The sequence below is a fragment of the Eretmochelys imbricata genome, chromosome 26 (assembly GCF_965152235.1).
Source record: "Eretmochelys imbricata isolate rEreImb1 chromosome 26, rEreImb1.hap1, whole genome shotgun sequence".
Classification (NCBI taxonomy): Eukaryota; Metazoa; Chordata; order Testudines; family Cheloniidae; genus Eretmochelys; species Eretmochelys imbricata.
The window spans coordinates 3,529,274-3,544,178 of record NC_135597.1 but is presented as its reverse complement, the minus strand read 5'-3'; positions in this window follow the sequence as shown (position 1 = coordinate 3,544,178).

The window sequence follows — 14,905 nt, the reverse complement described above, 5'->3', positions numbered from 1 at the left end:
AGTTTTAGAGAAAAGAGTCCCAGTAATCATCTCCTCTAGACTGATGTTTACCCAGCAATACTGGAACACAACCAAGAACAGCCCCAGAAAACAGTCCAGGTATGTCTTCTCTGCTGAGTTAGAACAATCAGGCAAAAGCCTGACCTATCTTCCCTCCCTGTTCACACAGTGAACCATTTCACACTTGAGTTTAGTGGTTCTTTAAACACAAGCTAGCTGGCATAGCTAAGGGTACAGAATGGAGCTTAGGTGTCGATTTTGCTTGGGCTTGTAACCCCTTTTTCATTAAGGACTCAGGCTAACTTCCTAGAGTGCTGAGTGTCCTCCAGTGCCTTCCAACAATTCTATCAATCACATGCACAGGTTAGACAAGTTCCTTCACAATTCACTAGGGGGAAAAAAATCCAAGCGGCTCAGCCCACTGCAGCACCAAGGGATATGTCCCCAGGAGTCATAGCAAGAAACACAGCTGTTTGCAACAGCAGTGACAGGACAATAAATTGTGTGGGACTTTCGCAGTATGGCTGCTCTTACCTGTACTAGGCTAAACCCAGATGTGGGTGCAAATCACCCTGCAGTGAAGACATACTTTCTGATGCCTTACTGCGATTCTTTCCTTGTGATCATTTGTGTTAATGTTATCAGATAGTTTTCTGAAGTAGGGGAGGAGAGTGGTGGATAATCAGATGAACATGAGCTCCCAAGGTGACATTGTGGCCAAAAGAGCGAATATAATCCTTAGATACATAAACAGGGGAATGTCAAGAGGAGTAGAGAAGTTATTGCACCACTGCCAAATACAGAGGTAAAAACACTTTGGAATAGTGTGTCCAGTTCTGGTGCCCACAATTCAAGAAGGATGTTGATAAATTGGTGCAGGTTCAGAGAAGAGCCATGAGAATGATGGACGGATTAGTAAACATGCCATACAGCGACTGAGCTCCTTGAGTCTATCTATTTAGGTTAAGAGGCAACTTGGTTAGAGTCTATATGTACCTACATGGGGAACAAATATTTAATAATGGGCTCTTCAATCTGGCAGAGAAAGATACAACACAATCCAACGGCAGGAAGTTGAAGCTAGACAAATTCAGACTGGAAATGAGGCATAGGTTTTTGTTTTTTCAAACATTTAGTAATTAACCAGTGGAATAATATTTAAAATCAAGATTGTTTTTTTTCCTGAAAGATCTGCTCTAGAAATTATTTTGGGGAAGTTCAACAGCCTGGGTTATATAGGGGGTCAGACGAGAACACCACAATAAGCCCTTCTCGCCTTGGAATCATGAGCAAACACTTTTCATCTTCAAAGTGCTTTACTGACATACGCTAATTTCCTCAAGTCTCCTCCCTTGTGTGTATTACCCCCATTTTAGAGATGGAGAAACTGAAGTTAAGGAGCAGATTTTTACAATGATAAAAAAAATCTCAGCTCCCATTTGGCTACATAAATGAAGTACCCAGCAGCTATTAACAGCATCTTTACTTACATAGCATAAATAATTCATGTGAAGTGCTTTATGCTACAGAAAACAGGAGGCTGGCTCTTGTCAGAGGGTTGTTTTTATGGAAAGACTATATAGGATACATCGTAGTTCAGTATTCCTATAGAACCATCGTCTATATAATTCATATGCAAATAGCATGTGTTGAGACCCATGGGAGTTTCTGGTGTTGAGCACTTTGGACACTTGCTTTAGATGCCGAGATCGGTGCTAAGCCTTTTTGAAAATCTGGCCATTCGTGACTTGACCAAGGACACAAATCATATAAATCAGCGTCTGAGTCAGGATTAGAACCCAAATTAAATCATCTCCTCTAATCTATAGGCCAGGCTGCTCTGAGAAGATGAATTAACTATGGGGAGCAAAAAATGGAGACTTAATCCTGTCTAGAACTTTAAAGTTCTCTCTAGTGGGCTAGATTCTGATCTGGTGAAAAAGTCAAGTCCAATTTACAACACTTGAGTACAGTATCTGCCTTTTTGTGGGAGGAAAACACTTTTTCCCCAGATCATCAGTGCTGTGGCTTATTTAAGACTAATAGTTGTGCTTTTAAAATGATTTACAATTATGCGACCAAAATGGTGCACTTCACAGCTTCACCAGACTGCAGCATCATAAAGTTAATTTACAATTTTTACAACATTGCTTTTACAACATTTCTAGTTTACATTAAAATCCTTTAAGCCACAAGGAAAGGAAGGCCTCTGCAGATGTAAATGCAAACTTCATTTACCAGTGTAAGAAAGAAGTCCCATAAAACTAGGATGGTACTCCACCCCCACCCCCGCCAAAATTGTTTTTTCCAAGGGATGAAAAGGAATTGACAGTTTTCTTTAAAGACAGGGAACTATTTTTATCTCTGACAACTGGTATTATCCTTCTATGTGGCCTGTACACAGTTTTCTTTCAGCAGATTCCGAGAGACGATACTAGGCTTTGATCACTAAAGCAGAGGTCACCTCTGAGGATTAAAAGCTTGCTTTATACATCATATAATAAAGTCCCTTCCTTTCTTTTTCTCTTTGAAAGACAATGCCACAGGAAACACTTTGAAATATACAGTAAATTGTTTAATTCCAGATAATGCTTTCCCACTGCCAAAAGCACAGCCTTGATACAAAATGGAGTTGAAACATGAAAATAAAAATAGTTGTGAGCTTTTGCTGCCAATTTTCTTTTCGGTTTGTGTTCCCCACGCAGAAACAAAGGACTGTATTATGGTGTGAATGGTAATTAGTTGGGAATTCATCTCAAAGTCCACAACCACCAGGAAAGATCTGAACACACATCTTTGTAGTCCATTAGGTCACTAATTTGAATGATTTCTCTCTATATACACAGCCCTAAGGAATTTACTCTCCGCTTTTCGCATAGTTGTAGAGCTAGTCATTCATTAACAATTTTCGCTCTTTTTTCCTGTTAGTATTTGCTGAAACATTTTCCCCATGAAGGTTGTTCATGTGGAATATTCGTGGTCCGTAATTGGGCAGACTTGGTCATGTGACATAATTGCTCAGGGAGTGAGAAAAACAAACTCTTTTCAATATAGAGAAGCAGCAACCTGACAAAGAGCACGCACTTTTGTATGGATATTCATTTATCATGCTAAAATTTGTGAAAACTTTAGGGATTCCCCAACAAATACTGTAATCCTAACCCTCTTGGTGTATAACAACTCTAATACGTGTAGTGGCAAACCAGACTCAGCACTCCTATTGGCAGAACTATTCAGGAGTTATTTTTTAATATACAATCCAGCTCTACTCTCACCTTATGCAAACTGGTATGAACAGGAGTGACATCTACTTTCCAACAAGAGGAAAAAAATACTACTTTTAAGATTATGGCAAACTCTTCAAGAGTCCTTTGATATCAATCATAGCATAGCTGATGTTCTAGTCAAGAGCCACAATGGAAAGAAAAAACGTGGTCTCCCTATTTACTGTTCTTTAAAATAAATTCTAGACATTTGACAGTATATTTTTTGTATTAGAGGTAAATACTGCAGATTCTGATTGTGTTGTGTGTGTTTAGGGGGTTGGTAGGGTTGTATTGTACTTTTCAAGCTATTGCAAAAGCTGCTTTTAAATAAGCTGTTCAGTTGTATTGAATAGCTGGTTTGTGCTTTACAAGGGAGTCTGTGGGAGTCAGGATCCGAGGGTTAGCAGCCTTCATGCCTTGCTGTCACAGGATAAGTAGAGCTAAAGTCACTTGTGAAAAATTTAACTAAGGAATAGATAGGGTGGGTTAGAAAACCACCCCTGAATTGTCATGTAGCGTACCGTAATCAAACAAGACTATACAATCACCTAGTGTAGAACTGTGGTTTTGTTAAGCAGCTACTTAGTTTGTCTGCCTTCTGGTGTGATGACCCTGATCTGGAATGTCCTTTGTGGATACAGTAAGATGTCAACCCACATTGCCTGCGGGGGGGGGAGGGGGGTGTATATCTCCCACCACCTGATCCCAAAAGGAAACGTGCAGCACAAACTGAAGTTTCGGGGGCTGTGCACCAAGGCTGGTGTTAGGTTTTTGATTTGGAGGGGGTTTGGATGCAGATGCAAATAAGATCTGCCCCAAAGAAGAAAAACCTATCCTGACAAATTCTCACCTTCACCAAAAACTGTTTTTTTTTTTAAATTTCCCTATTTCCCCCAGTAAAGTTTGAAATTTTAGCTGTACAGATGGTTAAAAAAAACTGAAAATTTCTGCAAAGACTACTTCAATGGTACTTCCAAAATTTCAATTCATCTAAATTTCGCAATTAAAAAAAAAAAAAAAAGTCACCCAAGATGTATTCCCCCCCAGCACACACACATCCCACTTTCAAAAAAACATGTTACTGAATCTTACAATGAAATTCTTTAATGCATCGCTAACCGCACTTCTTGACTGGAAGATGAATTTACCTCTGTCCCAAATTACACTGGGGAGATGGCATGCTCCTAGAAGATATTTTGGGATGGGGAAAGGCTGATCTCATGGGATTTGTCACTTGGGAGATACAGCAGCTTTTTGCCTTCTCTGAGTTAAATTCATCTCAGTATACATCTAAATACTGAAGTGCAAAATATACACATTTAATCAATTTGGAGGATGTAAAGTTTGATATCACTCAGTCGTACCTCAGCTTAAATCAGAAGTATCGTGCAAAGTAGAGCAAGTTGAAAAAGGAGTGTTATGGCGGGAATTTGCAAAAATGTCCATGAAATCACCCCTCCCTTCTGTCCATTTGAAAGAACAATGAAAATTTATCAAAAATTCGAAATCTTTGACCAGCCCTTTAGCTAACAAAAAAGGGATGGAGAGGGGAAAGAGGAATTTCATGAAAATGTAATTATTTCCCCAATTTTTTCTGAAGTTTTGATAAAGATTTCAAAATTCAAAAAATTTCAACCGGCCCTACTCTAAAGGTACTCCTCTTACTCCCTTCGTTTCTGCATTGAACAGGGTCTGAAAATTAGCAACTGGTTCTGTCTCCCCCCTCTCCCCTCCCACCTTTTCAAGTGTGTTTGGTACTGAAAGAGAGAGCCCAAGTTTGAATGCTTTCTTTAATATGAAACTGACGGAGTGAGGAAATGAGCCAGAAGATCAACAAGCGACCGCATGGCCTTGGCTTCATACCACACTTTCTGTGCCTTGTACTATCAATATAAATTCTGAATGTTGTACAGTCAATACTTGGGAAAGACTCCTTGGAAAAGGCTGCACTGGCATCTTTTTTCAATCTGTGTACATAAATATACATATATATACATACATATATATATATATTTGGTAATGCCAAACAGCTGTGTTATATTGTATTGAAAAAACAAAATAATGGACAGTTTGGATGTTTTATGTAGAGTTTGCAAAAATTGTCTGGCTATAGCCTTTTGAGATAACTGTACAGACCTAAATTACTGCATATCAGTTATTTATGAATAAAGAGTCTTTTATTGACATCTTAGATTACTCTACGAGTGGCACATTAATTTTGTGAGATAAAGAGAGACATTCTAGTAGGAGAGCTCCAATACTTTTGTGGTTTTACAGTGAGCCTCAGACAGACAATCTGTTAGCGTTTAGATGGGATAATGGAGTACAGCGGGGGTCTTCTTATAAAGACACTTTCCCCCTCATATACATGTTGTCTACGCGACTGACTAGAACTGAAGTTCACACAGCATAATAATAGTAAGTACACTGAAACAATCCAAGAATATCATTCTACTTTTCATTACAGGATTCACTGTGGGCTTAAGTCGTCAGACTTTCTGGTGACTTCAAAATAATTTGAATTTGTTCCTGTATCAAAAGATCACAGTAAGTGGGTTCTGCCATAACATGAATGCATCATTGAAGACATCGTGTGATGAACTTGCCTGTATTGTTTATATTCCCACAGCACCTAGGAATCTTTGTCATGGACCAGGATCTGATTGTGCTAGTCACAGACCGGGGCACCTTCACGCTAGGCGCCGTACAAACACACGCACTGTTGTCGGTCTTACGCTAGCTGGAATATGCAATATCTGCCTGTGTGTATATTGAAGATTCCTTCTGGGGCTTCAGCTAGCTCCTCTACTGCCTGAGCAATTAGTGATTGCTCTTTAAATTCTTTCCCCTCTGCTGCACGCACACACCTTTTCATTTATGAAATTGTCAGCAATTGCGCATGCCATGAAACGGCCACCCATTACACAGATTAATATTCACAAAGTAAGTTATCATTTATCCCACTTCAGAGAACAGATAAATATAGAATCATAGAACCATAGAATATCAGGGTTGGAAGGGACCTCAGGAGGTCATCTAGTCCAACCCCCTGCTCAAAAGCAGGACCAATCCCCAATTAAATCATCCCAGCCAGGGCTTTGTCAAGCCTGACCTTAAAAACTTCTAAGGAAGGAGATTCCACCACCTCCCTAGGCAACGCATTCCAGTGTTTCTCCACCCACCTAGTGAAAAAGTTTTTCCGAATATCCAACCTAAACCTCCCCCACTGCAACTTGAGACCATTACTCCTTGTCCTGTCCTCTTCTACCACTGAGAATAGTCTAGAACCATTCTCTCTGGAACCACCTCTCAGGTAGTTGAAAGCAGCTATCAAATCCCCCCTCATTCTTCTCTTCTGCAGACTAAACAATCCCAGTTCCCTCGGCCTCTCCTCATAAGTCATGTGTTCCAGACCCCTAATCATTTTTGTTGCCCTTCGCTGGACTCTCTCCAATTTATCCACATCCTTCTTGTAGTGTGGGGCCCAAAACTGGACACAGTACTCCAGATGAGGCCTCACCAATGTCGAATAGAGGGGGACGATCACGTCCCTCGAGCTGCTCGCTATGTCCCTACTTATACATCCCAAAATGCCATTGGCCTTCTTGGCAACAAGGGCACACTGCCGACTCATATCCAGCTTCTCGTCCACTGTCACCCCAGGTCCTTTTCCGCAGAACTGCTGCCTAGCCATTCGGTCCCTAGTCTGTAGCTGTGCATTGGGTTCTTCCGTCCTAAGGGCAGGACCCTGCACTTATCCTTATTGAACCTCATCAGATTTCTTTTGGCCCAATCCTCCAATTTGTCTGGGTCCCTCTGTATGTTATCCCTACCCTCCAGCGTATCTACCACTCCTCCCAGTTTAGTATCATCCGCAAATTTGCTGAGAGTGCAATCCACACCATCCTCCAGATCATTTATGAAGATATTGAACAAAACCGGCCCCAGGACCGACCCCTGGGGCACTCCACTTGACACCGGCTGCCAACTAGACATGGAGCCATTGATCACTACCCGTTGAGCCCGACAATCTAGCCAGCTTTCTACCCACCCTATAGTGCATTCATCCAACCCGTACTTCCTTAACTTGCTGACAAGAATACTGTGGGAGACCGTGTCAAAAGCTTTGCTAAAGTCAAGAAACAATACATCCACTGCTTTCCCTTCATCCACAGAACCGGTAATGTCATCATAGAAGGCGATTAGATTAGTCAAGCATGACCTTCCCTTGGTGAATCCATGCTGACTGTTCCTGAGCACTTTCCTCTCATGTAAGTGCTTCAGGATTGATTCTTTGAGGACCTGCTCCTGCTCAATATCCTCTGAGCAAATATAAGGTCCAGTCCTGTTTCCCTCAAGTTTAATAGTTCCCTATTGTTTTCAAAGGCACAATATTGCTTCGTGTCAGTGTGGCCGAATCTAGCCCGTAATAAATCCATAGCAAACAGTAAACCCTTTCAACACACAACCCCCTGTTAAGGAAGCCTTGGGTGAGTGTGATACACACTGGAGTAGCATTATAGAAATAGCCCTTTCTATTACACACTAAATCTGTACCATGCTAGGCAAAACAACTTCTTCCCACAAATTCTGAGCATATTTCTCCTAGCCCTTAGTACTCTGAGAACACGGATACATTTGTGTTAGGCAATGCTAACTCACTGCTGTGCCTGCTGCATGATTTAGTAAGATTTTATTGGTATGATGAGCTAGACAAGCATAGGCAAAGTTTAAAAAGAAGGGGCAGATACCTTCAGTTATGTGTCACAAGTAGGTAAAATCAACCCAGGACAGGGCTACCCAGTGTTTGAACCCCCGGGTCAATTTGCCAGTGTTGTCCAATACAGATTTGGAGACTGGTTGCTACACAGTGCAATGCAACTGCTTTCCTTTCTCTCGGGGTCAGGTACAGTTTTACGTGTCTGCTTTGTGATGGAAAGTCTTTTCTCACGCCTGTTAGTTCCGGAAACCTCACCCTTTTCCTATTACTTGAGACGGTGGAGTAGAAAGTGAGGTTCTGTTTTGTTATTGCCAACTTCCAGATCTTTAATACAGAACCAGTGCCGCACCCTGCCAGGCCATTGCTGTCCTGTGATCGGCACCAGAGAGCAGCAGCTCTGTTTATCAGCAAGTTAATAGACCCGGAGAAAACGCTTGGTTCTATTGTACCAAAGGCTCTCCGATGTTTTCATTAACATGTAAAATTAAGTGTCATTCATTTAATAGATCAGCACAGCACATTTATGAATAGCTGGATGCAGCAATGCTTAAGTAAGTGATTATAAAATGCATCATTAATGCATACTTAACAGAGGATGCTAGGACAAGCTGTTATAAATCAAGACATTCTTCAAATATTTTATTACATTCATTTAAGTTATTATCAACCATGCTATCATATGCCATACACTGTAACGGCCACACTTTATAATAAATGGGGCCATCATCGTAAATGCCTTTGATATTCATTGTAGTATTAATCATGATTAATTATGTTTATATGGAGGTAGTGTCTAATATTGTAAGAAGTCCATTGTATTGTGGTTTAATGAACAGCCACTTCGAAATTATACTGCAAGTGGAGGTTGCTGTCAGATTATTCCTCAATAGAATGATGGGCTCTGCTGAACAAAGAACTGGGGTGGCAGTCTCATTATTTACATGCCACATCCCTTCCGGGCGTGCACACAGCTCATTAGCCCATATTTAATCCACCAGAGCCAAATATTCCCAACAGCTCCCATTCAAGCACTGACATACATGGCCAGATTTTCGAGACAACCGGGGAGCCCTCATTTGCTCCAGGAGATCCCGCCTCCCACACTCTCGGAGAGGAGCACTTTTTAAAATATGGTTTCCGATGCCTATCATGGCATAGGTGAAAAATTTCCCACTATTTGGCCACTTTAGTTGGCCCTGATACTGTAGTATACTAACATTCAAGAGGTCAATATCTGAGCTGCACAGTGCAATAGCAGACAGATGAGCTGAACAACGGAGCAAAAAAATAAGTAATTTCTTATTAACATTTCCCTAAAATAGCTGTTAAAGACAGACTCAAGCTAATTACCATTTGAATACTAAGTGGGAGGGGTTTACCTGGAGGCAACAGGTTTAGGTAGGAGTACGTGACTCAAAGGGAATAGAAGAATGAGGTAGTCTAATTGGAAGCTGTCATAAATATAAAGGGAAGGGTAAACCCCTTTGAAATCCCTCCTGGCCAGGGGAAAGCTCCTCTCACCTGTAAAGGGTTAAGAAGCTAAAGGTAACCTCGCTGGCACCTGACCAAAATGACCAATGAGGAGACAAGATACTTTCAAAAGCTGGGAGGGGGGAGAGAAACAAAGGGTCTGTCTATATACTGGGTTTCTGCCGGCGATAGACCAGGAATGGAGTCTTAGAACTTTTAGTACGTAATCTAGCTCGGTATGTGTTAGATTATGATTTCTTTAAATGGCTGAGAAAAGAATTGTGCTGAATAGAATAACTATTTCTGTCTGTGTATCTTTTTTGTAACTGAAGTTCCATTTCAGCGAGTAGCTGTGGATATTCTGGGTCCTTTTCCGAAAAAGACAGCCAGAGGAAAGCAGTACATACTGACTTTCATGGATTTTGCCACCCGACGGCCGGAAGCAGTAGCTCTAAGCAACACCAGGGCTAAAAGTGTGTGCCAGGCACTAGCAGACATTTTTGCCAGGGTAGGTTGGCCCTCCGACATCCTCACCGATGCAGGGACTAATTTCCTGGCAGGAACTATGAAAAACCTTTGGGAAGCTCATGGGGTAAATCACTTGGTTGCCACTCCTTACCACCATCAAACAAATGGCATGGTGGAGAAGTTTAATGGAACTTTGGGGGCCACGGTACGTAAATTCGTAAACGAGCACTCCAACGATTGGGACCTAGTGTTGCAGCAGTTGCTCTTTGCCTACAGAGCTGTACCACATCCCAGTTTAGGGTTTTCCCCATTGGAACTTGTATATGGCCGTGAGGTTAAGGGGCCATTGCAGTTGGTGAAGCAGCAATGGGAGGGATTTACACCGTCTCCAGGAACTAACATTCTGGACTTTGTAACCAACCTACAAAACACCCTCCGAACCTCTTTAGCCCTTGCTAGAGAAAACTTACAGGATGCTCAAAAAGAGCAAAAAGCCTGGTATGATAAACATGCCAGAGAGCGTTCCTTCAAAGTAGGAGACCAGGTCATGGTCTTAAAGGCGCTCCAGGCCCATAAAATGGAAGCATCGTGGGAAGGGCCATTCACGGTCCAGGAGCGCCGGGGAGCTGTTAATTATCTCATAGCATTCCCCACCTCCAACCGAAAGCCTAAGGTGTACCATATTAATTCTCTAAAGCCCTTTTATTCCAGAGAATTAAAGGTTTGTCAGTTTACAGCCCACGGAGGAGACGACGCTGAGTGGCCCGAAGGCGTCTACTACGACGGGAAATGTGCTGGTGGTGTGGAAGAGGTGAACCTCTCCATGACCCTTGGGCGTACGCAGCGACAGCAGATCCAGGAGCTGTGCACTAGCTACGCGCCAACGTTCTCAGCCACCCCAGGACTGACTGAACGGGCCTACCCCTCCATTGACACAGGTAATGCTCACCCACTTAGGGTCCAACCTTACCGGGTGTCTCCTCAAGCTAAAACTGCTATAGAACGGGAGATCCGGGATATGTTACAGATGGGTGTAATCCGCCCCTCTGAAAGTGCATGGGCATCTCCAGTGGTTCTAGTTCCCAAACCAGATGGGGAAATACATTTTTGCGTGGACTACCGTAAGCTAAATGCTGTAACTCGCCCAGACAACTATCCAATGCCCTGCACAGATGAACTATTAGAGAAACTGGGACGGGCCCAGTTCATCTCTACCTTGGACTTAACCAAGGGGTACTGGCAGGTACCGCTAGATGAATCCGTCAAGGAAAGGTCAGCCTTCAGCACACATCTCGGGCTGTATGAATTTAATGTACTCCCTTTCGGGCTGCGAAGTGCACTCGCCACTTTCCAAAGACTTGTAGATGGTCTCCTAGCGGGATTAGGAGAATATGCAGTCGCCTACCTTGACGACGTGGCCATATTTTCGGATTCCTGGGCAGACCACCTGGAACATCTACACAAAGTCCTTGAGCGCATAAGGGAGGCAGAACTAACTGTTAAGGCTAAGAAGTGTCAAATAGGCCTAAACAGAGTGACTTACCTTGGACACCAGGTGGGTCAAGGAACTATCAGCCCCCTACAGGCCAAAGTGGATGCTATCCAAAAGTGGCCTGTCCCAAAGTCAAAGAAACAGGTTCAATCCTTCTTAGGCTTGGCCGGTTATTACAGACGATTTGTACCGCACTACAGCCAAATCGCCGCCCCACTGACAGACCTAACCAAAAAGAAACAGCCAAATGCCGTTCAGTGGACCGGAAAGTGTCAGAAGGCCTTTAACAAGCTTAAAGCGACACTCATGTCTGACCCTGTCCTAAGGGCCCCAGACTTTGACAAACCGTTCCTAGTAACCACAGATGCGTCCGAGCGTGGTGTAGGAGCAGTTTTAATGCAGAAAGGACCTGATCAAGAATTCCACCCTGTAGTGTTTCTCAGCAAAAAACTGTCTGAGAGGGAAAGCAACTGGTCAGTCACTGAAAAAGAATGTTACGCCATTGTCTACGCTCTGGAAAAGCTACGCCCATACGTTTGGGGACGGCGTTTCCACCTGCAAACCGACCATGCTGCACTGAAGTGGCTTCACACCGTCAAGGAAACTAACAAAAAACTTCTTCGGTGGAGTTTAGCTCTCCAAGATTTTGATTTCGACATCCAACACCTCTCAGGAGCTTCTAACAAAGTGGCTGATGCACTCTCCCGTGAAAGTTTCCCAGAATCAACTGGTTAAAATCGTCCTTGAGATGTGGAAAATATTGTTAGTCTTTATGTACTTGGTAGTATATTTAGAGATGCATGTGTCTTATTAACTCTGTTTGTTTTTCCTAGAGCTCCAGGAAGAAATCCCAGCCAGGGTTTCACCCTAGCTGAGATTTGGGGGGCGTGTCATAAATATAAAGGGAAGGGTGAAATCCCTCCTGGCCAGGGGAAAGCTCCTCTCACCTGTAAAGGGTTAAGAAGCTAAAGGTAACCTCGCTGGCACCTGACCAAAATGACCAATGAGGAGACAAGATACTTTCAAAAGCTGGGAGGAGGGAGAGAAACAAAGGGTCTGTGGGTCTGTCTATATACTGGGTTTCTGCCGGCGATAGACCAGGAATGGAGTCTTAGAACTTTTAGTAAGTAATCTAGCTTGTATGTGTTAGATTATGATTTCTTTAAATGGCTGAGAAAAGAATTGTGCTGAATAGAATAACTATTTCTGTCTGTGTATCTTTTTTGTAACTTAAGGTTTTGCCTAGAGGGGTTCTCTATGTTTTTGAATCTAATTACCCTGTAAGATATCTACCATCCTGATTTTACAGGGGGGGGGGATTTACTTCTATTTTTATTAAAAGTCTTCTTGTAAGAAAACTGAATGCTTTTTCATTGTTCTCAGATCCAAGGGTTTGGGTCTGTGGTCACCTATGCAGATTGGTGAGGCTTTTTATCCAACATTTCCCAGGAAAGGGGGGGGGGGGGTGCAAGTGTTGGGAGGATTGTTCATTGCTCTTAAGATCCAAGGGTCTGGGTCTGTAGTCACCTAGGCAAAATTGGTGAGGCTTTTTACCAAACCTTGTCCAGGAAGTGGGGTGCAAGGTTTTGGGAAGTATTTTGCAGGGAAAGACGCGTCCAAACAGCTCTTCCCCAGTAACCAGTATTAGTTTGGTGGTGGTAGCGGCCAATCCAAGGACAACGGGTGGAATATTTTGTACCTTGGGGAAGTTTTGACCTAAGCTGGTAAAGATAAGCTTAGGAGGTTTTTCATGCAGGTCCCCACATCTGTACCCTAGAGTTCAGGGTGGGGGAGGAACCTTGACAGAAGCAGAAAAAGGATTGGGGGATTCAGCTTGACAGCCAGGTGGGGGACCATGTCCACATTGCAACATAAGACCAGAGTTAGTGGAACTTGAGTGTAGACGCTCATGCCCAGCATCTAACTCATTTGTGACCCCCAGCTTAGGAATTCTTACAGCCTGGGTCCCAACCTGGCGCTCCAGCATCTACATTGCATTACTCAGGCCTGAGCCCAGCCATCCATAACCCAGACTTTCTAGCGCCCTCCCAAAATGTGGCCACTCTAGCCCTTTGTTCATGGTGCAATGTGGGAAATCTTGACTGTGCACCCAACTTGACCGTCCAGAGGACGAAGAAAGTTGGGCCATGGGATTACGGATACTTTTGGCCAACTCCCAGAGTACGAGTTCAGTAGGGCTGCTTCTATACTGCAAACCAATAGGGCTTGAACCCCCTGTCCCCGAGGGGTCCTGGGACACTCGGTCTGAGCCCTCGGTTAGCAAAATGTCTGTGTATATGGGGGGGGGGGTTAGGCTTGAGCTTGAGTTTGAACCATGGGTTTAATACTGCTATGTAGACATACCCAATAATAATACCCAGCTGTTACATAGCTGTTTTTATCTATAGATCTCAAAGATCCGTATCAGTATCCCCCCTTTGAAAGATAGGGAAGCTGAGGGACGGAGCAGTAACTTGTCCCAGGTAACACAGCAGGCCAACAGCAGAGCCAGGAATTGAACCCAGTTCTCCTGAGTCTCAAAGAGGGGTGGCAGAAAACAAAGAGTTATTTTGTGTTAGTAAAATTAACTTGCTTTTTTACACTTGGCTTATAAAATCATTGTAATAAGATAGATAGCTCCTTTCTCCTGATCATAATTCAATGTCCTTTCTGGGATAAATTAATCTGCTTTTCTTTCCCTCATAAAGTCTGACTGTTTGGCAACCAGATTATCACTGTGTAAAAAAAAAAAAAAAAAATCTAGCTCACCCCTATTTTCCCTTTTAGTATTACCAATGCAATAGATTACAGTATATTAAAGGTGCCATATAAAAAACAATTTATTAGAAAGTTTTACTCCGTGTTCCTCACAGTAAAACTTTAGGGTTATTGCACCCTATTCCAAATAGCATTAATAAACTTTAGTCACTGAAGAAACAATTTAAGGGCTGTGGGGCAAGCGGATGGGGAGGACATTGGTCAGCAAGTTTAATGTAACCAGTGGGTCCTAGTGCAACGGTATTTTCTTCTGGTATTTCTAGCCCAACCATAAGCAGTGGAATTGTGCCCCCCCCACCCCCACCCAAATCATCTAAAATCCCAGCCCCAATTTGTGTGACTTACAATGTCCCAATTATGTGACTCTTGAGGTGTTTGGCCAAATCCAAGTCCAGACCTTTAGCGGTTCACATCTCATCCACGTACGTCTTCAATATTTGAAGGAGGTGACATAATGACATGCTATGCCATTTATCTTGGCAGTTCATTGACCACTGAAATGTTTACAAGCTGTTATAGACTTTTATTCCCATCTGTATCTCAAAGGAGAAACCTCCTATACACCTGCAGACTTAAGGTCCAGCACAGTGTTGTCATCTTTTACACTAGTGTGAAGTGAGTTTGAAACAATACCATTAAGAGGCAGCATGATTCAGTGGATAGGATAACAGACTGGGATACTGACTTGGGTTCTATTCCCAGCTCCACCAC